The 25,364-nt window shown below is 40.8% G+C and overlaps 1 protein-coding gene across 8 annotated transcripts in view; it reads right to left on the bottom strand.

Moving 5' to 3' along the window:
* Positions 1 to 25,364, bottom strand: part of ELAVL4 (ELAV like RNA binding protein 4) — a 731,770-nt gene that overhangs the window by 626,104 nt on the left and 80,302 nt on the right. The window lies entirely within an intron of this gene.

The following is a 25,364-nucleotide window of genomic DNA, read 5'->3' as shown; positions in this document are numbered from 1 at the left end:
AGATGTGATAGCTCACAATCACAACAGCAATACAAACCTGCTCAAATAAAGCAGCAGTTCAGTAGAAAACTGTCATCAATTTAATCAGGCTACTGACAAGCAGTAACAAATGCAGCAAACTAAATGCAGTTGAACACCTAAGCACAAGCAGCAAAATGAAGTAGGAAGAGGCACAATATTTTTTTAAGCAGAAAGTGAGGAGACAGAAGATAATTCAAGGTTAAGAAGCTAAATGGGTGAGTCTTCACAACTGATCACACTGTACTCAGTAGAATGAGCTGATGCAATGGGTGGGCCTTCACAACTGATCTCACTGTACTCAGTAGAATGAGCTAATGCAATGGAACTGGGAGGAGTGTCCAATATCAAATTTATAGTAGAGGTGGACAACGCAAAAGCCACCAAGCTTTAAGACTAACATAACAGTTGGGTGGGTGGATGGAGATACAAGATTAAAACAGAGGTAAGGATTCAATTCACTAAGCGTAAAAAACAGTTGCACAGTTTAAACAGATATACAGCAAATATTGTTTTAGTTAATCAGAAGTGCAGAAAACAGTTGAAAATAAGCACTTATCTTTTGCAGTTTCACAGTAGGATTTTGGAAAACAGCAGAGCAAGGGAAGAAGGCCTAACTCACTGCAGCTTTGAGCAAGCAAACACAATCTAGTTTAAAGACTGGATATTTAAGGCAGAGAAACAGGAACTAGCCAAAGTTCAGATTATCCAAGCAAAAACTCCTTGAACAGAGCCTTGTAACAGCAAATCTAGCCAGTTCAGACCAAACTGAAACCCTCTCCCATGAAACAACAGCTAGGCTTCTCTAAACAAAAGATTAATTATACTACAAGCTCCAACGGTCACAAATAGTACTAGATTCAGCTCTTTGCTAGTGTCTTTCAAGTGCAGCAACAAGTAAAATGAACAGAACAAGCAGAAAAACACAAAAGGAGACAAAGATCAGAACAGAGTTAAGGATTCAACTCATTAAGCCTAAAAAACAGTTGCATAGCTTAAACAGATATGCAACAAATATTGTTTTAGCTAATCAGAAGTGCTTAAAACAGTTAAAAATAAATACTTATCTTTTGTAGTCTCACAGCAGGTTTTTGGAAAACAGCAGAGTAAGGGCAGAAGGCCTAACTGACTGCAGCTTTGACCAAACAAGTCTTAGTCAAGCATGACACATTTTGTTTTCTGATAAGAATAAGGCCATTGCCTTGTTTGTAGCAGAAAACAAAAGGTGTCATGTTTGGCTCCACTCATCTTTTTTTTGCGTGGAGTGCCACATCACTAAAACTAGGCAAACAAGAGCACCTAGGAAGCAGACTGCCAAAAATAGAAACCCAGTATGTTCAATTATTGCCCTTGGTCACTGCAAAAACCAGGCCTGGAGTACAGACTCAGCTGGTAGACATGAGCACTGTGGCTCACATTTGTGCACTGTTTACCTATGCCCAAAGATGTGTAATTTGCATGTGTGTACATTTTGCTCACCATTGTGCAAACCTCTTACACGCTGCGCTATGGGGCTATATATATATATATATATATATATATATATATGGTTCCCTATCAGAAGCCTGAAACACTATAAGCCTGAAAATCAAAATCCTGAAAACTAAAGCCTGAAAATTCAAAATCCCGAAAGCCCAAAATCCTGAAACTCAAAATCCTGAAAACACAAATAATGCTAATATGTCACTATAAAGACACTAATATCTACCAACTGACCCTGACCCTAACCCTAACCCTAAGGTCCGTCACTATCGCACACTCACCTGACCCGCGCCCTAACCCTAACTCACTTAAACCACCCCTAACCCCAATATTTGTCACTATTGCATACATGCCTAACCTGCCTAACCCTAACTCACTTAAACCGCCTAACCCTAACATAAAACCAATCAAGACACTTACCTGAACCCAACGCATGACCTAACACCACAGGGCTAACAATAGCAAAGCCACAATGACGTCAGTATGTCCATTTTGTGTTTTCAGGATTTTGAGTTTCAGGATTTTGGGTTTTCTGGATTTTGAATTTTCAGGCTTTAGTTTTCAGGATTTTGATTTTCAGGCTTATAGTGTTTCAGGCTTCTGATAGGGAACCATATATATATATATATATATATATATATATATATATATATATATATATATATATATCTATATATATATATATGTGTTTGTGTGTGTGTGTGTGTATGATGCTTCATTGTTGATCTATATTGGATATTACATTGGAAACATTATACAATAAGGTCCAGATGTAAGCATGTCTCACATATTTACAACACATCAATATGTTGTCCACCTCCCACCTGCCCCAAACACAAATCAGTACAACACTGGGGATTCATTCCTTTTTACAGACATGTATCAGTCATGCTGCCAATTATATTTGCTGTAGTGTGCTCCCACATGGACAGTTCCATTTGTTGGTGCTCACAACCATGCTTTGTTTACATTAAACATTAAGTATGGTCAGTAAGGGTACTCCTGTTGCTACACTAATAAGGTTATTAACAGAATACTGATATTAGGTTAATAGCTTCATGTAATGATGTGAGGTCATGTGCCTAGACAGGGCCCACAAACTGTTTTTAACTACATGGGCTGCTGATGTCATCTGCTATAAGTATACCTGCAGTCTCATATAAGTCATACTTGTGCTGTGGTGCTTGTGTTAAGTACTGTGTTCTGTTGTTCTGTAATCCATGCATTTAGATATGTATGGTAGGAGTTCTATTCCCCCTATGGTCAAATGTGTGTGTGTGTGTGTGTGTGTGTGTGTGTGTGTGTGTGTGTGTGTGTACCTAGTCAGCATAGTACACCTGGTATCCTACAGTTACTTCGGCAAAGCTATGGTTTCCCCCTATTTTGACACTTGGACAAGCTGACACACCCACTTCACGCAGAACTCCCAGCCTATTGTCCCCACATGGCCCAATTATGTCACCTACTATACGCTCACCTGCACTCCTGTAGAAATCCAACTTGTGCCATGGTGCTGGCATTAAGTACTGTGTTCTGTAGTCCATGCACTTAGATAGGTAGGGGTTCTATTCCCACTGTGGTCAGCTGTGTGTGTGTGTGTGTGTGTGTGTGTGTGTGTGTGTGTGTGTGTGTGTGTGTGTGTGTGTGTGAGCTGCAACTTAGAATTACCTAGAGCATTTTACACCCATTGTCCTCTCTTTAAGAGACCCTGCTGATGTTATCACCTGTAAAGTGTTGTCAGACCCACTCCAAGCTGGACTTGAGCTGTGGCACATGAGTACTTTGCTGTGTTCTGTAGTTTCTGCACATAGATAGGTAGGAGTTCTGTTCCAGTTACAGTCAACTGTGTGTGTGTAAAAGAGCTGTTTTGTTAAAATACATAGGGCATTTAACTACTGCACATGGGACACGTATTTGACCCTATATACAGTCTGCTGATGTCATCAGCTATATGATACATTTGCATATGTATTAATCACACAAGTGCATGCTCAGACAATGTGCTGGTGACCATCCGTCCATCCATGACCTCATCCTGTACCATACATATTACACTGACCTGTGTTTTAATCTTTCCACATACCTCATGTTATGTTTTCTAATTTCTAAGTTATGTGGAAGAGAAATTACTGTGTTATTTAGAGGTACTGCATGTGTATGGTGAGGTTAATGCAAATGCTAGCTTTAGACTTGTATTGGTGGTTTGCTCATGTTTCCCTGGAGTGCTGTAAGACATAGCTGTGTACACAGTCGATATGGGGACATACACATTTTGATTGTTACACTCTGACACCTGCTATTGGGTGGTGTTTTACAGTAGGCCATGAATGTGCAGGGGGACCATAGCCAAGCAACGCACCTATACATGGCTTTTAGAATGTAAAGTGAACATATATAAATAATATTTCAGTTTGTAATCACAACTCCAGTGTCAGTATCTAGGTCATTGTATATGTAGGACTTTATGTATGTCTGTTAACAAAATGTGGGGACAATGGTAGTCCAGATAGTAGAATACTTACAGGACTACAGTACACATTAGTTAGACATGCACAAAGCTGTCATATGTACATATATCCACCAAACGCTCACTCCATATTAAAAACAAGATTTATTAAAGCTTAAAAATGAAAGCGCTTTTGTCCCAAATTTTAGTTAATACAGGAACTTCATCAGACAATAATACACAAATAATGCACCCTTTAAATACTTTAAAAACACATGACATCACTTCCTGCAAACTTTTGTTAAAGGAATATGATATCTAAAAGAACATAATACATAAAAAAATTTCAAAATGTTCTTCAGCAGCAATCATGTAAACAATCATATAAACAAGTCACCCTCTCATATATGAACACCCACCAGTGCAATATTAACTCAAAAGCAGTGCATAAAATTCAAGAAAGCTATAACCAAAACTGGTCTGTGTGACCTAGTACATTTAGGGACAATTCTTTTATCTTTTCAAAGCTTTCAATTTTAAAAGCCTGGTTATGGATACACTCTCATTTAAATCTGGTCAATGGATTGAATCTAGATGAATCTGCCAACTAAATTCTGCTTTTTCTAATAAATATGGCCATGCACCCCCCTCTAACTGAGGGGCATATCGTTTCCAAAATAATAAACTTAAATTTATGCTCGGTATGCTGAGAAATGTGTTTAGCCAAAGCAATGAATTCACAGTGATCCCTAATGTTCCTCAAATGTTCACTAATTCTTTTTTTAAGTTTACGCTCGTTTTTTTCAACATAAAAACATGAGCAAAGTTCACATAGGGCACAATAGACTACTCTTTTTTTATTACAGCAGAATCTGTCTCAAATTTTTAATCTCACCCATTGATGGTTATTTCATTTACTTCTAAAATGTGGGGACAAAATTTACAGGACCCACACTTGTACATATATCCTAAACACTGTATCCCACTCTGGTGTTCAAGTAAAGTTTTGAAGTTATATCCTTTACAAAAAATACACATTGGTCTTTCCCCAAAGATCTCTCTTAGATCTCTTTCACTTGTTAACAACTTCCAATTTTTCTCCAAAATATTCTTGATGTAAAATGCATCCATGGAGAAAGTGGTCAAAAAACAAGATTTAAAGTTATTGTCCATCTTATCTTTATACAACCCTTCATGGGTTAAGGATTGAGGTAAAGGATCATTCGTATGGGGTGGTATCCTTTACCTCTATCCTTAACCCATCAAGAATGTTTTGGAGAAAAATTGGAAGTTGTTAACAAGGGAAAGAGATCTAAGAGAGATATTTGGGGAAAGACCAATTTGTGCCTTTCAGAAAGGATATAACATCAAAACTTTACTTGAACACCAGAGTGGGATACAGCGTTTTGGATATATGTACAAGTGTGGGTCCTGTAAATTTTGTCCTCACATTTTAGAAGTCAATGAAATAACCATCAATGAAGTGAGATTAAAAATTAGAGACAGGTTCTGCTGTACTACAGAAAGAATAGTCTATTGTGCCCTATGTGAACTTTGCTCATGTTTTTATGTTGGAAAAAACGAGCGTAAACTAACAGAATTAGTGAACATTTGAGGAACATTAGGGATCACTGTAAATTCATTGCTTTGGCTAAAAACATTTCTCAACATACTGAGCATAAATTTAAGTTTATTATTTTGGAAATGATATGCCCCTCAGTTAGAGAGGGGTGCATGGCCATATTTATTAGAAAAAGCTGAACTTAGTTGGCAGATTCATCTAGATTCAATCCATTGGCCAAGTTTAAATGAGAGTGTATCCATAACCAGTCTTTTAAAACTGAAAGCTTTGAAAAGATAAAAGAATTGTCCCTAAATGTACTAGGTCACGCAGACCAGTTTTGGTTATATCTTTCCTGAATTTTATGCACTGCTTTTGAGTTAATGTTGCACTGTCGGGTGTTCGTATATGAGATGGTGACTTGTTTATATGATTGTTTATATGATTGTTTACATGATTGCTGCTGAAGAACATTTTGAAAATTTTTTTACGTATAACGTTTTTTTAGATATCATATTCCTTCAACAAAGGTTTGTAGGAAGTGATGTATTTAAAGAGTTCGTTATTCATGTATTATTGTCTGATGAAGTTCCTGTATTAACTAAAATTTGGGATGAAAACGCTTACGTTTTTAAGCTTTAATACATTTTGTTTTTAATCAGGAGTGACCATTTGGTGGATTTTGTTGTCTTTGGGATTCATACGTACATATATACCTAACATAGTTCCAACATATTACCGTATCATACCTCATACAGACAAAATCAATAACTGCTCCACCATGTCAACTTCTGTAAGTGATAGGGCCTATGATGTGAAGTGGGACAACAAGTATGCTGCAGTTCTCCTGTTTGCACACTGCTGCACTCAGATAAACAAAACATCACATAATGGAAACTACAGAGGCATGTCCTTGAAAGGCTGAAAAGGATGCTATGACATATACAACCTAAAATGATGTCCTTATCCCAAGGCAGACTGCAGTGCACTTGTGATTTCCCCCTCCAAAACAGTAATCACTCACAGCTGCAATCCATTACTAATCTACAAGCTATAAAAAGGCAATCCTGTAGGTAGTCAGGTTCTTGTTAGTTCTATGTGTTTGAAACATTGTGAACCAGCAGTATTTCCAAGCTTTCTCTACAGAGGAGTCATCATTCTTACCAGGTATATTAATTTTTTATCACCTACATATAGCATTTGCTGGACTGTATTTCAAAATGTTGTGAAGCACAGTGTTCTTGAATGTTATCTTTAAGTATGACTTACAGGTCTAATGATAACATGGCCCAGTTTGTCAAGTCATTGTACAGTTACTCATGATTGCCAAAACAGGTAAATACATAGGTTAGACTGCTGTGTGGGATACATATAAAAATGTATTATGAACGAGCACATTGACAGCACTTGTAGCAATTTTAAGATGTAATGTTACACGACAGTGGCAATTGCTTGTACCGTTGTGAGGATGATAGTTAAGGTGAGGTAGTGTTATGGCACTAAGAAGAATATGTTTCAATAGTCAGTTGCCTTGTCTTGCATCCTGCCTGTTACCAGTTTCCATTTGTTGACTGCTGTATGTTTCTCCCTTAAGTAATACTGATTGTCTACCTTCTATGTTGCATCTATAAAGAGTTATGTTGTAGTTATGTGATACTGATGTATACTCTACATCTGTCTTCTTTCAGGCCAAGTACAGCTATGGCATCCAGAGATGTGAATCTCCGACACCCACCATTTAACAGTGGGGAAAACCAGGCCATAGTAGATGGCCTATGCATCCATGGTTTGTTTCTACTCCAAAAGGGCAGGTGGGATAGTGCCCATCAAATGACATTATGGCAAGAAGTGGTTGTCAATGTCAATGCCACGGGCAGCCATGGATGAACATATGACCAGGTGCACCACAGAGCCACTGACATGATAACAGCTACCAGATGAAGAGCTGCTGCAGTAGGCCATGACTTCATGGGTGCAAGCGGAGACCCTGCTATGCAACAGCCACTGACCCTCAATGAGCAGTTCCTCGCTGACCTTAGGAGCAGCCAGAGCTCCCAAGATACTGATGTGCAGCATGTCCTTGATGTGGGTGCCAGTGTGTCAACATCCTAGGAGGAGCTTACAGGTAGGCCTTGCTATGTGTACTGTTGAATAGTATTGTATATTGTTAGAAGAGAAATGAATAAGTTAAGTGTGTGTCATATGTAGCTGTTTGTTTGTGGGGATTACAGATTGCTACTGTTATAAGCTTAGCCTGTAGTTGTCAGCCACATTATTGTGTACATTTGTGTTGTTTGCAGCTTTAAATGTGCAAATGTATTACCACCTCTGTTAGTGTTGAATGTGGTTTTAGTGGTCTTACCTCTTTCTTAACTTATTCCAGGTCTACCATCAGTGCAGCAGGACCTGCCTGCACCAACCACATCATGTGAGGATCTTACAGTTAAGCCTAGTTATCTGAACAGTTGAATAGTATTGTACAGGTAAAGGCATTTAAATGAAGTAGTTATTTGTTGCACATCTGGTATTTGTTTTGGTGGTTAGAAGAATGCTATAGGTATAAGCTTAGCTTGTAATAATAAACCACATTCTTGGGTAACTGTTGATTTTAGCTATTCAGGGGACAATATAGTAGACCCTGTGTTAGTGTTGATTGTGGTGTTGTTGGCCTTACCTCTTGCTTCACTTCTTCCAGGTCCATCCGGACTACAGGCATGCTTGCCGTCTACAGCTGCTAAGTGAAATACTATCATTTCAGTAGTGATGAGCCATAGAAAGCAATATTGTAAAGTGTAATTTGTATTTAAGTTATGTTTTCCATATTGCTCAGCTTTCAGTACTACTGGTAGCATTGTTCCTTTGTTAGCATATATTTCAGGGCAATATTTTCATTACTAAGCTATTCATGTGTTTCTGCATTTTTCTCGCAGGTGTTTCTGACAGTGGATCTGTGGGCACTGTGCCACTTGATATTAGTATGTCATCTGAGTCTGACAATGATAGTGGCTGAAGTGAGGCACAGTCTGGGTGGGCAGAAGTTGAATCTAACACAGAAGTTGTCAGTCAACCATCTCCTACATTGACCTTTGATATAACCAGTATGGCTATGTCTACCCAGTCCATTGAGTCCACAGATTCTGGACAGGTTCAGGGTGAGGACATTGATTAGGGAAGTGTGGTTACCGTGGCTTCACTACCCATTGAATCTGACTGTAGTGAAAGTGTGGGCAAGGTGCCTCACAGGGGGAGTGATGGTGGTGTTCGGAGGAGGCCTGCTGTACTTCCACCACCTGGTGCAAGTGTCACTTCCCATGCCACTCGGCAAATGATTAGGGCTATCATGGAGGCACAGGCATGTTCCCATCATTTGTCCAGACAAATGTTCAGGAGGATGGTTGTGGCACAACTTGGCATGCATAAATGTCTATACCATGTTGCTGATGCCATGGAGCACATACATGACACCTTGGAATGAGCAGTGTCTGTGAAGGAACATCAGCAGGGAGGGGAACAGCATCCCCATGGGCATAGGACCTGCTGTAAGCTACTGTGGCAGTTCTAGATCATGCTGCCATAGTGGCAGTACTTCCACTGGTTCCTCAGTGAATGTGCTGCCCACACGCAGACATGGCCCTGGGCATTCTTGGGAAGAGAGCTTATCCAGAAGACAGTGGTCACATAGCAGCACTGCATCTGAGCATGGTTCTGGATGGCAACATGCCAGTGCAAATTCCTGACAGAGCCAGGTCTCGCAGTTGGGGATGACAGCAATGAACTTCAACCTCTACTATGCACAGCTCACACCTGTGCAACAGAACACGACATAGAGATAGCAGTCCACTTGGCTGGGTCCATGCACAAACTCACAGACCAATTTTACATGGAGGACACACACACACACACACACACACACACACACACACACACACACACACACACACACACACACACGCACACACACACACACACACACACACACACACCAGGTATTCACTTTCGTTATCTTCTCTTTTTTATTTTGGCCCAGATGTGTCCCTTCTTACTCATACTTAAAATAGAATAACCTGCCGGTGAATTGGTACAGCAGCAAAAGTAAAACTTCAACAGCACATAGAAGCTGTACCAAAATCATAAAACGATACTCAAAATTCACTATGTTTAATTTATTGCGCTAGTACAAAACAACGTAATGGTACTTTCACAGAAAAATCTGCTTCCTCAGGTATCAACCAAACTCTAAATGTGAATAGTTTAAATAGTATTTGTTAGGATATATTTCAGTTACTAAGCTGTTCATATTTCCGTTACTAAGCTATTCATGTGTTTCTGTATTTTTCTCGCAGGTGTTTCTTAACACTTTAATGAAGTTAAAGTGATATATACATAATAAAATATTAAAACATATTACCACAACAGATATACAAACTTAAAAACATGTATATAAGATTCTAAAATATTGTATAAAAATATATGCATAAACATATACATATATGTAAAAAAATATAAGTAAAGGATATATGTAAAAAAAATCATTTAATACAACTATGTAGATGTGTAAGTTCAGGTTTCAAAGAATAAACTCCATTTAAACCAGGTGGAAAAAAATGCCCTGACATAAAGAATCCATTTGTTCTCACATCTTTCTGTTGCATTTATTATATCGGCCCCTCTCAGGGAGTCATATATATTCTCTAAAATACAAAATTTAAAATTGTTTGTCTCAACTGTTTCTAATATATGTTTATATAAAGCATTTGTTATAACTTTTCTTTTTATTTCAGATATGTGACTACTAATACAATTCTTAAACATTTGATTAGTCTTGCTAATATAGAATGAATCACACTTCATGCACTTGGCCATGTATACCAAGTTTTGGTTTGACAATTCCCAAAAGCATGAATGTTAAATTTAGTATTTCTCACTGGGTCAATAAAATTTGTATCAGTAAGAATATATTTACAAAGAGTACACTAATAACATTTATAAGTTCCTACTTTACCCAAATTCTGATGATTATGCATGTTTTGTTCTTTATAGCACAACCTATTTTTAAGGTGACAGATCTCCTATATGTAAATGAAGGGTTTTCTGAATAAACATCCTGTAATTTGGGAACCTGTGAGAAAAGTGGCCAGTATTTTTTTAATAATGTTCTTAATAACGTTTCATGTTCTGATCATATGTTAAAATATATCAACACTTTGAATTTTCCTTTCTATATAGGTTGCTGTTATTTTGTTTTCTTTTATATGTATTAGAAAAAATGGGGGATATTGAGATTTCCTCTGTTTCAGCACTTCATTTTTATTATTCATTCACTGTGCCATATCCCCTACTTTATGACATATGTCTTACAGGATGTTCCAGCCAACACCTATAATGCACTTCAAAGGTCACACCATGATAATCTGCTGTTAGGTTTGTGTGTCAGCACAACATGTATTTTTCCATTGTTTGCAGTTTAATATTGTACATTCTTACTTTATTTTTTATTTCCTATATGCACGATGCACCACATATATGCACAGAGAATGCATTGTGCATATTGTTTGCATGTAAAGTGGTAGTGCACAAACTGCATGAATGGGCCATGCATGTAGCAGACAGGACCCAGACAGCAACACACATACACTGGATGTATTAATTTAATACTTGGCCATCACACAAAAGTACAGTTGTCTACACTTACCATAAATGTAGATGTTCGAGTGCATTCACTGTTGCAGTTATTACATTTAGGTAATCTGCTGGCAAGTTTCCCTCAGTTGGCCTGATAAACAAAGTCTTGGTTCCTGCATCAGTTGCTGTTCCTTCTTCCATGACGTCAGGTCGTCAGGGGTATAAAATATGCAGCCGATGCCATTACATCAGTTTTTCTTGCCCCAGATGTCAGGTGCCCCCCTAATGGGGAGCAAATAAACACAAAAACACAAAAGTATACCTCCAACCAAAAGCAAATACACCAAAAAGGCTTTTAAGCATAGTAAAGGAAATTAGAGGTATAGCCAGAAAAAACTACGGGGCTGGAGGGAGGGTAACCAGGACTGCAACAGTGAATACACTCGAACATCTACATTTATGTTTAGTGTACACAACTGTACTATGTTCTTTGTGTTTCACTGTTGCAGTCATTACATTTGGGTAGATTCCCAAAGCTATGGTTGGGAATACATCAGCCATTACATCAGTTTTTCTTGCCCCAGATGTCAGGTGCCCCCCTAATGGGGAGCAAATAAACACAAAAACACAAAAGTATACCTCCAACCAAAAGCAAATACACCAAAAAGGCTTTTAAGCATAGTAAAGGAAATTAGAGGTATAGCCAGAAAAAACTACGGGGCTGGAGGGAGGGTAACCAGGACTGCAACAGTAAATACACTCGAACATCTACATTTATGTTTAGTGTACACAACTGTACTATGTTCTTTGTGTTTCACTGTTGCAGTCATTACATTTGGGTAGATTCCCAAAGCTATGGTTGGGAGGAGGAGTTTATACAGCATTAGGGCCAGCTATGAGGCCCTGCAAGACAGCAGTAGCAAAGCCAGCTCTGGATTTAGAAAAAAAATTGGTAAATGATAATGCTTGGTGAAAGTATGTATAGAACTCCAGGTAGCAGCTTCTAGGATATCCCTGGTAGGAACACCTCTGAGAAAGGCTGCAGAAGTAGATGCAGCCCTTGTGGAGTGAGATCTGATCCCCTTGGGGATAGGTTTTTCATGGTGCTTATAGCAGAAATGAATGCAATGGCTTATCCATTTAGAAATGGTTTGTTTTGAAATAGCCTTCCCCTCTGCCCCTGCAGCAAATGCTACCAGCAATTGTTCAGATTTTCTGCGAGATTTAGTCCTGTCCAAGTAGAATCTAAGTTGTCTGTACACATCCAAGGAATGCAGAATCTGTTCCCCTTTGTTCTGTGGATTGGGAAATAAGGTTGGCAAATGAATGGACTGATTAAGAGCCACACTGGAAACCACCTTGGGCATGAAGGACAGATTGGTCCTAAGAGATACCCTGTCCTCATGAAAGATGATGAAAGGCTCCGCTGCCATAAGTGCCTGTAATTCAGATATCCTTCTAGCTGAAGTGATTGCTAAAAGGAAGGCTGTTTTCCAAGAAAGAAATTTTAAGTCTGCAGTAGCAGCTGGCTCAAAAGGAGGTAGAATGAGTTTCTCCAAAACAAAGTTAAGGTCCCAGGCATGGGTAGGAGCTCTCCTGGGTGGTCTCAAGTTTTTTGCCCCTCTGAGATACTGCTTGAGCAGAGGATGAGAGAAGAGGGGTGGTTCTGTGTTATAGTGAGCTGAAATAGCTGAGGCGTGAATTTTAATGGAGGAAAAAGACAGGCCCTTGTGCAGCATCTCAGTTAAGTATTGCAAAATCTGAGGTAAATTTGGTGCTGTTGTGCTCATCCCTAAAGATTGGTTCCAGGCACAGAATCTTTTCCATTTGTCAGTGTAAGATTTTCTAGTACTCAGTCTCCTCACCTCCAAGATGACATCTAGCGCAGGTTTGCTGAGGGATGATAAGGGTGAATTTAAGTAATTAGCCAGGCTGCAAGGTTCAATGTTGGAAGCTGAGGGTGCAGAATTTGGTTCTCCTGCTGAGACAGCAGGGAAGGGGTCTGAGGCAGGTGCCATGGAGATATTTACGACACACTGTACAGTAGGGGGTAACAGTGTTGGCGCGGCCAGTCTGGAGCAATCAAAGCAATCCTTGGTTTGTCCTGTTTGACTTTTAGTAGAACTTTGGAGAGCAGAGGCAGAGGGGGAAAGGCGTAGACTGATAGGTTTTTCCAGCTGAAGGACAGAGCATCCACTTTCCAGGCTTGTTTGTGGGGAGTCCTTGTGCAAAACCTGTCCAACTGGTAGTTCTGGGGGGAGGCAAATAGATCTATGTCTGGGCTCCCCCATTCGCTTGTCAACATGTTGAAAATCCATGGTTCCAGTTTCCACTCATGTGGGTCCATGAGGTTTCTGCTTAGTCAGTCTGCCAGTGTATTCAATTTTCCTGGCAGGAATTGAGCTTGTAGGTGCACTTGGCACCTCAAGGCTGTGTTCCACAATGCCATGGCTAGTCTGCAGAGGGGGTAACAATGTGTACCCCCCTGCTTGTTTATGTACCACATAACTGTGGTGTTGTCCGTCTTTACCATTAGTTGTCCTGAAAGAATGTAGTCCTTGAAGGCTGTCAGAGCATTCTGTACAGCTAACATTTCTTTTTGGTTGATATGTAGGTGCATTTGATTTGGATTCCATTTGCCCTGAATGCACTTCCCTGCCAGGTGAGCCCCCCATGCATAGTCTGATGCATCTGTAGTTAGGGTTTGGGTGGCAGGGGGTAGTGTGAATGATAGTCCCTTATTTTGGTGGCATGCCTCTGCCCACCATAGGAACTCTAGCATAGGCAAGGTATGACAGGAATCATTGTTTCCAGGCTGTGACAATGTTGACTCCGTAGACTTTTTAGATACCACTGTAGTTTCCTTATATGCAGTCTTGCATATGGAATTAGAAGAATGCAGGAAGCCATGAACCCCAAGGCTTGTAGTATTTGTCTTGCAGATAGCAGGGTTTTTGTGGCCACTTGTTTGAAGTAAGTTACCAAATGAATTTGCTTCTCTGGCATGAGGAAAGCCATCTGGGCAGTTGTATTCAAGCTTGCACCCAGGAATGTAATCTGTTGACAGGGTACCAGTTGTGATTTCTTTTCATTTATGGTGTACCCCAGACAAGTTAGAACCCTTTTTGCAAACACCAGATGATTTAAAAGTATGCCCTCATTTTCTGCCTGAATTAGACAATCGTCCAAGTATGGATATATCTGAATATTTCTTTGCCTGCAAAATGGAATAACTGGAGCCAGGCACTTTGTGAATACCCTGGGTGCAGTAGACAAGCCAAAGGGCAGTGCAGAGAACTAATAATGCAAGTAGCCTGCTTTGAAGCGTAGGTATCTTCTGCAAGATTCTCTGATCAGGATGTGCAGGAATGCTTCATTTAAATCTAGAGTTGCCAACCAGGCGTCTTTGCCTAGCAGAGGAAGCAACTGGTGAAGAGTCAGCATCTTGAATTTTGGAATCTCCAGAAAGGCATTTAGAGTAGACAGGTCCAGGATTGGACACCATAGGTTCATAGGTAGGTACTAGGCTATTGGCCCAAGGGCCTATGTAAGCCTATCCAACAAGGTTCCCTGGCTTACGCCACCCAAGAAAGTTATTTTCCTGTGCCATTGTTGAGCAGAGACACAGAAGTGATCCCCGGGGTGTATTTCCTATTTCCCATCCCCTCATCAAGATTTTTCTTGAAGAGTGCTAATGAAGAACTTTGCTTGACATAGATGGGTAGCCTGTTCCAGAGTATGGGAAGTCTCTGGGACAGGAATCTATCCCTCCAGCATGTCCTGTTTATTGTGGTGACAAGGTTTAGGACCCTAGAGCATGTAGCTCGGAGGGATTGGGATTTCTTTAGGTGTAGCATGTCCAACAGCTCTGGGTTTGACATAGCTTTATATGTTAGGCAGAGATCACCTCGGAGTAGGCAATATGCTACAGAGTAAAGCTCAAGTTTTTTGAGGCAGTCAGTGTAGGGCATTTGTTTGAGGCCAGTAATCCTCTTTGTGAGGTACTTCTTTGGCCTTTCCAGCTTTTGCAGATGTCTTGTGAGATACATTCCAAAAGGGGCGTTGTACTCTATAATGGGTCTAATGAGTGTCGAGTAGAGGGGAACAATGACCTCTTTTTTCCTGGATGAGAACCCTTTTATGATGAGGTGTGCCACGTAGAAGGACTTCCTGACTACTGTGGTGATGTGACTATCAAAGGAGAGAGTACTGTCCCCCTGGGTCCCAAGGTCTGTTATCACACATTCAGTGTTAAGTAGATTGCTGCCTATATGGTAGCTCATGGGTACAGAGTTTTTACCAAAGGGGATGACACTGCACTTTTTGGCATTGAGCTTGAGGCCATGGCTCTGACACCAGGCATCTGTCTCAGTGAGGCCCTTCTGTAGGATGTCCACATCATTTGGGGACTTGACTATGGCTCCAAGTTTGCAGTCATCTGTGAACTTCGTTAGCCAGAGGCCTTCTGTGTTAGCCTGTACTTCAGAGAAGTAGATACCAAACAGGAGAGGTCCCAGGACAGAACCCTATGGTACTCCACTTGTCACTCCTTTGAGGTCAGATTTGGAGTCTGCACCTTTTACAGTGTGGGTTTTGTCAGTGAGCTAGTTGGCAACCCATCTTGTGATGTAGGGATTTATACCTAGTTTAGTGAGATTAGCTATAATTCAAGTATGGGGGATGGTGTCAAAAGCCTTGGCGAGGTCAAGATAGGCTGTGTGAACCACCTTACCCTCATCTATGGCTTTGCTGACTGCCTCAAAGAAGTTGATCAGGTTCAGGAGGCATGATCTGCCTTTCACAAACCCGAACTGGGTGGGATCCAGAGTTTGGAGGTTACCAATGTCTTTGTTTATGAGTTCCATGATGATATGTTCCATGGCCTTGCAGACCAAGCTCGTCAGTCTAATAGGTCGATAGTTCCCGGGATCAATGTTGGCTCCCCCTTTGTGGAGTGGGATAACTGTTGCTGTACACCATTCAGTGTGCACAAAGCCTGATGCGAGGCTTTTATTGAACATGGTGCTTAAGTGGGGAGCCAGTTCGTTCTGAAGTTTGTGTAAAATGCAGCCTGGGATGTGGTCCGGTCACATGGATGCTGTGTTCTTGGCTTTAGAGAGTGCAGCTTTTACCTGCATAGTTGTGATTACAGGGACTCTGCATTCTTCCTGTATAGATATGAGCCATTTAGGGGGTGGGGGTGGGGGTAAAGTTAGCACTGAACCTATCTGCCAGGATGTTGGCAATATCAGTTGGTTATTTAATTTTCTTGCTTTTGTGCTGTAACTCAGAGCAGATCTGGGTGTTGCCATTGAGATTCTTGACATAGCTATAGAATGCTTTGTGGTTGTCCTTGGAATTAGTGGTGATTTTGTTTTTGTAGCTAGCTTTGGAGGATCTTATAAGGGATCTCAGCTTCTTACTGAGGCTGACCATGGAGCTCCTCCACTCATGGGATTTTACTGTATTTTGCAACAGTTTCTTCCTTCTGTTGTTGTTATCTTTCAGCTTTTCCCGGTTAGGGGTCGCCACAGAGGAACTCTGGTCCACTAATGATTGGCAGTAGATTTTCACGAATGCTGAGGTGCCAGCTCTATGGCAGGGGACCATCAGATTGGCTTCATTTTTTTGGAGGATAGCATCTTGGTTCTGTTTGGAATAGCACAATCTATGCATTCGTGTAAGTGCTTATAGAGTGCATTTGTGTAGGATTCAGCAGTTGTAACTGTATTGTCCATCTGCATGGGTGTCATGAAGTTCACCACTTCTGTCTTAAGAAGCATGAAGTTGGCTTTGGAGAAATTTTTTACTGTGGTTTCCTTAATGGGGGGAGGGGACGGGATGGGGATATCAAGGGTGCTTAGCTTATGGTCGGATCAGACCAACGAGGAGTTGACTTCAGGTGTGGAATTCATGTTGGTAATGACTAGGTCTAGGATATTGTTGCCCCTGGTGGGGGCAGGTCATTGGAGTTTATCACTCATCAAATAGTTTTATCACTCATCACATAGTCTCACTAAATCTAAAACCACTGCCCCTATAGTGCCTTTTTTAGGCAAGGTTCAAATGACAAATTCACCACCGTAACAGGAACTGGCAAGCAAGCATATTTGTACTTGTACTTGTTGTGGAGTGACCTAAGTGCGTGGGTTATGTGGCTGATCCTGGCACCCGACAGGCAGCTGACAGTAACCTTCTCCTTTTTTAGCCTGGTGAGTGGGACATCAGTGTGCCTGACTATAGAGTCACCTATGACTAGTGTGTTGAGTACGTTGTTTTGCCTTATTGGCTGTGGTTGAGTGGCACACTGAGTTTGCGGGCTATGTGTCATTTGGGTTGTGTTGGGGGATGGAGGTTGCTTGCGTTTCTGCTTTGGAGGTCTCTGTTGCTTAGACAGATTATTACTGAGAGCCTCTGCAAATGTTTTTGTGTTACTATGTGTGGATTTTATTGGTGTAGATTTAGTGAGACTATGTGATGAGTGTGGTGTGGTGCAAATGTTTACCTTCTCCTCATGACTGTCAAGTTCAGTCTTGGTTGGAGAGAGCTTTACCTCCAGTTTGGCAAGATAAGTACATCTCTCACAGGTTGTAGTGTTGGGTGGTAGGAGGAGAGGGTTGTCTGTGTACATGAGGCAATTTCTACATTGCCTTAGGATGCACAGATTCATCAGATAGACAGGAGTGAACACTGGGAGCTGATCATTAGACATGCCTGAATAAAAGACTATTTTCTTCTAGATAAGTGAGGAAAGTGAGTACAAGAGCTGTTTTTCTCTAAGCCAGTGAGAAAAGTAAGTACAAAAACTGTTTTCCTCTAGGTAATGAGGAAGATTGAGTGCTATAGTAATTAGTAGCTTATTTAGTGCTTACAACTGCTGAGCAAGTGCTGAGCTTGAATAAGCAAATTTAAGTGCTAAAACTAAGAATCTGTATCGCACTAGACGAGTTACAGGAAAAAGTGCAAATGCAGGCTTTCAAATCAGAAAGTTGAGAGAGATGGAAGACATTGCCCAAACGGCCAATAACTACAATTTCTGGGCCAGAACCACTCCTTATGTGGTAGACAGGTTACCTAGTGCTTACCACTCCCACTGATAAGCTAGAAGACTTCCTTCCAACACAGAAAGGCTTGGGGGGCTCCGAAGCTTACATACAGTCCTGGATACAGCAAATCTGTATCTGGAACACTAGTTACAGGAAAGGTAGGAAACAGGCTTACAGTTTTTTTTTAACAGAAAAGTAGCAAAAACAGTAGTAAAAACAATTCACATGCAGTGCAAGCTAGCACACTTGAGTATGTAGCAATATTAGACCAAACACAGTTTAAAAAATGCAATTAAATTAAAAAGGACTAAAAGCAAGTGCAGAAAGAGTTTATTAGGTAGAATGTGGTAAAGAGATGGGACTGGGGGAGTGTCCCAGATCAAATCTACAGTAGGGCGGGCAACTGCAAAAGCCACCAAATTTAAACTACAAACCTAAAATAAGGAGGGTGGGTGGGACAAAACAGTTTCAACAGAGATCTAAGCAACAACTAAGAGTACAAACTCTAAAACCCCAAAAATATACTCAACTCTGTATATTTGCAGATCAGTCTCTCAGAACAGTGAGACCACAGTTTCAACAGAGATCTAAGCAACAATTAACAAACTCTATAACCAAAAAAATATACTCAGCTCTGTATATTTGCAGATAGTCTGGAAGGCAGTATTTCAGAACACAGGTTCCAGCAATTAAATGCAGGCTGTTACTATGTTACATGATTTGTCTTTTCTGGGTACCAGAAAAAGCCTGGAATAGAAACCTTGTCCCTTTTCCTCTTCTGGTACCAGTGGAATAGCCCCCATGCTTAAGAGGGAAAGTACTTGTTTTTGAGCCTCTGTCCACTGATTTGGGGACAGGTCTGGCCACCCGTTTGGTGTTGGCAATGTGTGCAAATGAAATCTGTATCCTTGGGACACTATATTTAAAACCCATTTGTCCTGGGTTATGAGTTCCCAGTTCTTTGCATGAAGAGCAATCTTTCCCCCAAAGGGGCGGTTAAAAGATAAGTGCTTGGGAAATTTAAAAGGAAGTCATTGAGACTGTTTACCATAAGGGGTGTCTTGTTATTTCCAGTTTTTGAAGTGGAGGCCCCCCACTGCTTAGTTCTGACAGTCCCCTGAGACTGAAATCTGGGTTTTTTTCTGTGTCTAGGTTGGGCTTGAGAGGATCTGGAAGTGGCTGGAAAGGAGCAATTCTTAGTAGGCCAGTGCCTTCTAAATCTTGGAGGTTGCACTTGTAAGAAATCTTTAACAGTTTGCATATATTTAGCTTTATCTTCCATCCTTTTAAGAACATCTTCAGCCTTATTGCCAAACAGGTGGTCCTGATTTAGAGGAGCATCCAACAATTTAGCTTTAACATGATCAGGCAAAGATTGCTCCTTAAGCCAAGCATGCCTTCTGAGCACAGACCCAGTAACAGCAGCCCTGCAAGAGTCCACTAAAGAATCAAAACCACATTGCAAAGTATGTTTTCCAACTTGTTCAGCAGAATGCATTAAATCCACACAGTCAGGAATCAACATAATTTTCTGTTAAATCAGTCCAATAATATGCTGTTGCTATTTTAACATATGAAATTGGCAGTTTAAAGCTCTGATTGCCAAGGTTGCAGAAATATAAACCTTTTTACCCCATCTATCCAGTGCCCTGGAGTCCCTATCAGAAGGGGTAGGATTTTTAGCAGTAGAAGCCTTAATGCCCTTGTGTCCATGAGAAATGGTTTCTGGAAATGCAACAGGATTTTTGAAAAGGAACTTGTGGGACTTAGGAACCCTGTAGTATCTGTCAGATTTACTAGGAGTAGGAGGCAGGGAATCAGGGGCCAAACTGGATTCCGAGAACACATCATCAACAATGTCTAATACAGGAGGTATAGCCAAAGGCCTATGCTGAGGTAGAAGAAGGAAATCCCTAAGCCTCTTTTTTGAATCAGAAAATTCCTGGCTTTCCCAGTGGAAATGCTCCCTTAAAGTATGTAAAGTTTCCCCAAAAGAAAAATCCTCAGGAGGGGAAGCAGAGGGAATTGAATCCTCTGCATCAGAATCCTCATAAGTAGGTATGGACAAATCCAGGTCATTAGAAGAGTCAGAAAAAACAGAATCCTGATCAGAAGATTCATAATCAAGCTCGGCCCTAAGCTTCTTGGGGTGGGGGTGGGTGGGTGTTGATTACCCTGATTAGAGTAATTAGATCTTCAGCCATTTTTATAATTTGTTTTTTAGGCATAGGGGCCTGTTTTTTAGACATGGATCAAGATTCAGGCCTTAGTAATGAAGGCGGTGTCGATTTAATATACAAGTCTGTAGGCCTGAATACACCCTCAGAAGCTGGTGCCTGCACAGCGGCTCTGGACTCATCCAAGGTAGAGACATCCGCGGGTTCCATAGGTGAAGTATCTCATGGCATACCGGACTCTGAATGGGTCTCAGTAGAGGCCTGCAAATCAGAAGTAGTGGGTATCAGGGGCTGCGAAAGCGCCTCACTGGGTACCAGCGAACTGGCGACTGGCTTAGGAGAAGCGTTGTCAGCAGCTTTGGACCTCAGTGGCCTGTCTCTGTCTTTATCTTTGCATTTTTTTGGAATCCCGGTAGTCAGATGGCTAACCAACGACATTTCTGGATAAGTTTCCCCAACAGGATACTTAGCTTTAAGTTGAAGACTTCGGTTCTGAAACTCGAAAATGAAAATTTCAGGAGTCGGCTGACCGGCACTTGTGAACTGCTTCTGCTTTGGGCACAGCATGGCAAGAAAGACTGATGTAATGGCATTGGCTGCATGTTGTATACCCCTGACAACCTGACGTCATGGAAGAAGGGACAGCAACTGACGCAGGACCCAAGACTTTGTTAATCAGGCTGACTTAGGGCAACCTGACAGCAGATTACCCAAATGTAATGACTGCAACAGTGAAACACAAAGAACATCACATTTCCTGGCAACGTGCACTTTTGCACAAAGTGTTTGTGTGATGGTAAGCAATGTGCAACTCCTTCAAATGTTGCAAATCCAGAATGTGCACACTCCCAGCAACTGCGTGCCTGCAATTGGTGGGAAAAAAACTATTCTACTTTGATCTTGATCTGTGATAGGCATGGCTGGCATTTTTGAAGAGTTGTTGAGATTCCGTGCCCAAAGATTTGGCGTCCAGGAGTCCAAAGTGTTTGTTGGACTCCTAATCAATGAACATGGGCTTAGGCTGTTGCAGAGGGACTATCATGTCTCAGAGTACAAGGCAGAGGCAAGGGTTAGTCTGGCCCAGGCTCTGACTAGTGCTACCTGTATTCCCGCACTGTTGAACAATGTAGGAACCACTACATAGACCTCAGGATGAGGAAGAGGGATACCTTCAACCATTGAAATGAGGAATGTAGGACTGGGGGCTACCCCACAGATGTGTGAGTGTCACTTACAGAGACTACTTTTCAGAGATAAAAGCTGGATATAGTCAGCATTGGTATACTTAATGGCATTCTGTTGTGTCCTGTTTTTTCTGCAGCCATCACAGACCGGGCACTGAATGTGTGGACCTATGATGCTAGATTGGCATGGATGCAAGTCACATTTGGTATTCATGCATCCCAACAGTGGGGTTATTTAGCACAGTCACAATGCATTTATTTGTTACTTATACAACTGTATCAAATTGAAGATTCATTTCTGTAATAGAGAAGTATGCATGCGTTACCCTGGAGGGCAAAATAACAGTTCATTATTACAAAGTAGTCATAGGTCGTGTCTTTAAAATCCACAATTCCCAAATATATTTAAGGTTTCATCAGTACTGCAATTTAACATGAGAGCTGTAAAACAGTGTAATCACTGGCTTGCTGTAAACTGTTATCAGTATATTGGGACCATGCATATGTGCAATGTATGCACACCTCAAGGATTGCTTACTGCAATCTGTAGTATATTGTGCATCTGTTAGAAACTGGACAGTTTGAACAGTAAATAGAGGAATTTGTGGATGGTACTGTGGTAGCATTGTTACCTCACAGCAAGAGGTTTTCCTGTTCAATTCTTGGCTGGACCACCTTCTTGGTGGAGTCTGGATGTTCTCCCTGCATTCATTTGTGTTTCCTCTGGGTACTCTGGTTTCCTCCCATGTTACAAAGACATGCATCTGGAGTGTTTCTACCTGGGCCTCTGCTGAAAATTGGCCTCATTCCAAGTCGGACTTTCCCGATAAACAAATGTTAAATAAATTGTTAGGAGTTTGTAGTGTTAAAAGTAAAGGTAACAGAACAGAGTTAAATAATTGCATCATCCCTCTCATCCAAAACTTTTCTCTCTCTTTTTTTTTTGTTTTTATTGGGTTTATTATTTTTTTTATGTGTTTACTTTTTTATTTTTTGTTTTATCCACAGCACAGCAGATTAGGACTGTCGCATGGGATCCACCTGCCCCCACTCCACCGGCTAAAGCACTACAGGCCAGAATGTGTGGTGCAGTATCTGGTAGCACCCCTTCTGCTGCCCCTGCATTACCCAAACCCTCAGGTAGATCTTCCCTGGAGAACAGGCCTGTGGCTCCCTCCGGGCACAGTGGGAGAGGTAATGAGTTTAGGGAATGATGAACTGCCAGGGATGGTGCGTAGGATTCTGCACTGCACTGCACTGTTGGTGCATGCCTACACTGGCTTGAGACACTGCTTTCCATTGTTGTATTAAATAACACAAGGAGATGCAGATCTCAGACACTGCAGCCATTGGCACAATGAGTTGACAGTGATGACAATCCAGTGGGTGAGGACTCAATTTTCACTGTCACCCAACTTGACGTCCATGGGTTTGTGATATCCCCAACCTCACCCCATTTATGGTGTTCACCCACCTCATGTGTCCTTCATCGTCCCTGTCTCTTGTCTTGTTTGGCTTGTCTGTTTGCAATTACTTCCTCACTTGTCCAACATACCTCACCCAGACATTCTAACATCCCTTCCCCAACATTCCTCTCTCTCAGAAAAAAATGGACACCTGTCCCACAAAAAACAAAGCGTCCCATTCATAGCTCTCCATTTCACACAAGTGTGTTCATGACATGAATGATTATTTCAAATTCTCTATACAACAGATTGTGTTGTGGTCACCCCTCTCTCTGGGGGTGACAGTCCAAATTCAGCCAAATTTGTATGTTTTATTCTGAAATAAATGGATAGCTATGGTTCTTTCCTACATCCTTCCTGCACATTCCTACCTTGTTTTCACTTTGGTCCTTCCTCCTGCTTGCTCCCCATTTCACCACTTTCCTATCATTTGTCTCATCAGCCTGCCATATTATATTGGTTCAAAGGTTCATAGGATGATACTAGCCTATTGGTCCAGAGGCCGTTATAAACCTAGCTAAGAATTTTGCTCATGTTCCCATAAAGTCAGCACCTGTTTCTCCTGTCCAGCAGGGATACAGGTGGGATTACAGGGGTGTATTTTCTGTTTCCCATCCAGTCATCTAGGTTCTATGGATATGGATAGGTATCTATGGATTCTCCCTCCTCCCACATTTTCCACAGTGCTTTAAACTGGGAAAATTATTTTCCTAATAAAACACCATGAGTCAAATCAGGAATTACAACCACAGGATTTAATAATTGTCATATAACTATTTGAATTTCTTCATGTTTGAGTAAATACTATTGTCTATCACCATAGATGCATATTACACTCACTATTTGGTTGTAACTAATTTATGTTTACATAGTAAAGGACCATTGAAAGAGGTAATTAAATACATAAACTTCACTAGTTAATTTGTAAGACAATGGCATAGAACTATATCTATTATTCTAGTTGTAGTTTTATCACATTCTAAAGGAATAAATATTTTTATTATTTCCACTACTAAGATTCTTTAAATGTGAAGTTCATGGCCAACTGACTATGCATCATTGTAAAGTCTATGGAAACACTGGGAGCATCTGTTGTACAAACAAAACACAAATGTATTCAGTATTTCACAAAACAATGAAAATCACTGTCATAGGTTCATATGTATGTGCTAGGCTTATGACTACAAGGGCCTTTTTAATCCTAGTCATGCATCCCAAATCTCTTAAATTCAGGTACCCTTGATAAGTGTAAACAAGGGCTTGGGAGATGAAACACTTACAAGCAGGGGCCTGTGAGATGAACCATTTACAGGCTGCCTGTACCCATTATAGACATAGGTACCAAACCAGGGATGAATTTCCTGTTCCCCATCCAGTTGTCCAAGTTATACTTAAACTGGTTTAGGGAGGAGCTCAGCTTCACATGGATGGGAAGCCTGTTCCAGAGAAGGGTTAGTCTGTGAGATACATACCTGTCTCTCCAGCAGGTCCTATTTATATCACAGGCATGGTTTAAGTCTTTAGAATGAGTAATTCTGGTGCTGTTATGTATGGATATGCTGGAGATCCGTTAGGGTATATGCCAGGCATAGATGTGCCCTCAGTACCCTGTAGGAGACAGAATACAGGGATAGGGCCTTGAGGTGGTCTGCATAGGACATGTTACTTACACCCTGTATCTCTTAGTGAGGAGTTTTCAGAATAAAATATCTTAAATCTGAAGTGGAGGCACATGGAATATAAGCAAATTAGATCATTAGTCATTAATTAGCATTAATCATAGGTTCATATGTTCATAGGTAAGTACTAGGCTAGCTGCCCTTGTAGAACATTTTAAACCTAGCCAATTTCCCTTTTTGTGCTTGAAATGACCTATCCCATTTAGATATAGATAGCCTTACCCATCCCATAGCAGATAGTTATATATTAGCCCTAAAGAGAATAACTAGGATAATACCATAGATAATTTCAATTGACCCACACATGGGATAAAGCATTTAGGAGCTACATCTGTTCATTAGTAGCATGGGGTACAGTCCTAGGGAAAATATTCTATTTCTAATCCATAGATCTAAGTGGCACTTGAAAATGGGCAGGGAACTATTTTGTTTTATGTTCCCTAGTAGCAGTATCCTATCCTAAATATACCTATCCCTCCAAATGATTCTGTTAATGTTGCAGAAGAGGTTTAGATCCTTAGCCCAAATATTTCTGATGACATTTGACTTGCCATTTGACTTATCATATGGGGCAGCAGTCCAGAAAAGGCTTGTCATAAATAAGGAAAAGTGAACTTCCACCTGTAACTCTATGTGCGGGTATGTTAGTAATAGTCTGGGAGCATGCATAACATATTAGCTAC

This window comes from Protopterus annectens, chromosome 10.part0 (genome assembly GCF_019279795.1).
Source record: "Protopterus annectens isolate FY-2018-M chromosome 10.part0, PAN1.0, whole genome shotgun sequence".
NCBI lineage: Eukaryota > Metazoa > Chordata > Ceratodontiformes > Protopteridae > Protopterus > Protopterus annectens.
Note: the sequence above shows the minus strand (reverse complement) of the source record. Positions and strands in the feature narration are given on the sequence as shown.